Source organism: Myotis lucifugus, unplaced genomic scaffold (genome assembly GCF_000147115.1).
Source record: "Myotis lucifugus unplaced genomic scaffold, Myoluc2.0 scaffold_7, whole genome shotgun sequence".
NCBI lineage: Eukaryota > Metazoa > Chordata > Mammalia > Chiroptera > Vespertilionidae > Myotis > Myotis lucifugus.
In genome coordinates this window covers 10,048,834-10,052,069 of record NW_005871055.1, presented here as the reverse complement: position 1 = coordinate 10,052,069, position 3,236 = coordinate 10,048,834, and the positions used below count along the sequence as shown (strand labels likewise).

General features: G+C 47.3%; 1 pseudogene; it reads left to right on the top strand.

The window, feature by feature from the left end:
* Positions 1-735: 735 nt before the first annotated feature.
* On the top strand, positions 736-2,728 carry LOC102428844 (annotated as a pseudogene).
* The last annotated feature ends 508 nt before the right edge of the window (positions 2,729-3,236 follow it).

The window sequence follows — 3,236 nt, the reverse complement described above, 5'->3', positions numbered from 1 at the left end:
TAGTAACAAAGAAACAGAATTTCCGTAGAGGAGGACCAGAAATCAGGATTTTAAAAAGATTCCCAGGTGATTCTAATGTGCAGCCAAGGTTGAGAACCATTGCTCTAGTCCGTCTCCTCTGAGCCACCTGCCTGTCAGTAGCAGTATCAGTATGGAGCCCACAACCGTTCAGAATGGAGAGCAACCATCATCTCTGTTGTTTAGTTTTGTATCTTTATCACTGTGGCTAAAGACCAGGCTATCTCTTAGGAATTGCTTTAGCATAGTGTTAATGCATGTTGAGCTTACTATAAAAGAAACTCCCAAGTTCTTTCATGCAAATCTTACATCTTTATTTCCATTTGTTCAGTTGGTTTTGGACTCAAAATTTTAGTGTAAACAAATGAAGCCTCACCCTGCGGGTGTGGCTCCGTAAAAGAGCAAGGACCTATGAACCAGGAGGTCACATTCCTGGTCAGGGCACATGCCCAGGTTTCACTGGATCCCCAGTAGGGGGCGTGCAGAAGGCAGCCTATCCATGATTCTTTCATCATTGATGTTTCTATTTCGCTCTCCCTCTCCCTTCCTTTCTCTGAAATCAATAAAAATATTTTTTAAACTTTTTTTAAATGCAACCTTCTTTATATCTGACATTTATCATAAGGTCCCCATATCTTAAAGCACTACAGGAATCAATAAACAATTGTAGTTAAACACAGACTTAAAAAAACAACTTCATATTTTAAAACAAGCCTGATGCAAAAGAAGCTGCAGAACAAATGTTTGCTTAAAGAGCTATAAGCTGAACAATCAGGCCAGGAAATTGAACTTGGCCAGTCTCCCCAGAAGTCCTTGCAAAGCAGAGGGGCAGGCAGGCCAGAGAGCAAGGGGAGGTGGGGGGCGGGGGGAGGCAATTGTAAGCTGGTGCAGGGGCAGAGCAGTGCAGGAGCTGCCTGGATGCCCTGCACCGGGTCCAGCAGATTCCTGCTAAAATCGATTCAGCTTCTCACTTGAATAATCCCACACCTCTAGTGGACCCTTCAGGGTATGAATATGGAGTACAAGCATGGCTTTTGGGGCCTTGGTACACCAGAGGGTACTAATAACAGAAGAATTCAAAGTGCCTGATTAAATAATTGGATTTATTATTGGCAGGGGAGGTGAGCAGATTTCACGGATTCAAGCACAATCTGGTTGCTCAATTCAGATGCTTCAGAGCGTTCTGGGATTCCAGAGGGGCCCTGTGTAATTAACCAAACCCCAGAACGTATTGAACACGCCACCCGGCTCCTCGGGCAGATCGTGGACCGCTGTCGGATGGACCTGGCTTTCATAATGACATAGCACAACCCAGGAGATGCTTGTCCCTGCGTCCAAGGTGGGTCTGGCCATCGGCAAAGAAGGGAAACAGCGAAGCAGTTACAGGAGCGGATGGGTGTGAAATGGTCATAATTCAGGACGCCCATTGCCCATGGGAGCGGACAGGCCTCTTTGCATCGTGGAGACCCGTTTGAAGTACAAGCAAGAGAAGTGGTATTAGAGAGCGTCGGAGAAAAAGACCAAGCTGACGCTCGCGGGGTACGGTGACGTCACATCCCAAACGGGAGGAGGCAGTACAGAGTACCTGGCCTTGCTGCTGGGATGGCACAAGGAAGAAGCGGAGAAATGATCAAGAAGAGCCAGAGTGACGCTGGTATGAGCACTCAGTTCAAACAGACGGTGCAGTATTAGCCCAGTGAGCTGCACAGGTCAGGGGCCCTCCACCGATGGCAGCACACAGCGCTCGTCCTCAGCGAGCTTATTCTCACAGCCCCGCAAAGAGATGACTTTGAGGCCTTGCAGTTGTAGACGACGAGTCCGTGGCTGTGCCTGGAGCGTGGGAATCCCTGGTGGCATCCAAGAGATAACACAGTCCTCGGCAAAGGAGGTGAGGACATCAGAAGCGTAAGCCAGCAGTCAGGAGCACCATGCAGCTGCATCGGCCCCCTCCCAACACCGAACCAACCTGCGAATGTTCCTCAGGGGGTTGGTCCCTCAGCAGATCCAGGGGCCACGCATCTCCTAGGTGAGAAAGTTGGCGGTTCCATCTTGGAGCACCTGGAGCCGTTGGTCAGCGCTCCTTCAGCCAGCCACCTGCCGCGCCTCATCTAAACACCTCTCCTCCAACTCTCTATCCTTCTCCCTTCCTCTCTCTAAAAAAAAAATCAATTAAGAAAAATACATATATATATATTTTAAAAAGCCCTGACCGGTTTGACTCAGTGGATAGAGCATCGGCCTGCAGACTCAGAGTCCCAGGTTCGATTCCGGTCAAGGGCATGTACCTGGGTTGCGGGCACATCCCCAGTGGGGAGTGTGCAGGAGGCAGCTGATCGATGTTTCTCTCTCATCGATGTTTCTAACTCTCTATCCCTCTCCCTTCCTCTCTGTAAAAAATCAATAAAATATATTTAAAAAAAATAAACACCTCTCCTCCAAGGAGCTCAGGGTGCTTCCCAAGCATTGCTGCTGCAGTGGACAAACCCTCACCGCACCCCTGGGAGCGGTCCTCCGGCTTCCTGACCCGAGGCTGGGGCAGCCCCTACCAGGCGCGGGGGCAGCCCACACAGCAAGTCCCATGTCCGCTGCCAGCGCGCCCTCAGGCCAGCGCTCCCCCGACGGCGCTGTGGCCTGGGCGCAATGTCACAGGCAGCGGGTTACTCTCTGCCGCCAGACGTCAGGGCAAGCGCAGGCCCACAGCCAGGAATAGTGGCACAGTGACCCTCCCCAACAAATCATTGTGAGCGAAACGTATTTTTAACAGAGGTTTTTAGATTTGCAACTCTTTTAATGAAGAATCTTTGTTTTGTTCTGTGAAACACTATATTTAGGTGAACAGATTTTTTTTTTCCGAAAAACCAGGGAATTAGTTACTAAAATTTGCTGATAGTTTTTGTTATTTCAAATGTGGAAGCTCTAAGATTCTTTTTGGAGCAATATCTGCAAATTCAGGCACTAGAATGTGCCTCATAGCAGTGACATTTTAACTTGTGTTTTTGTTGTTTTGTTGGTTTGTTGTGTGTTGTTTTTTTTGTGTGTGTCTTTTTATTTACAGTTGTTTCTGTTGCAAAGTATCTTGGAAGTCTTAGGTGGGATGTAACATTATTTTTTTTAAATTTTTAAACAGTATTTAAAGTTCTTAAATGTGTAAATTCATTAAATGTTTTACTTCTAATTTTTTATATCTTGACTGTCTGGTTTTATTGCATAAAAAAAAA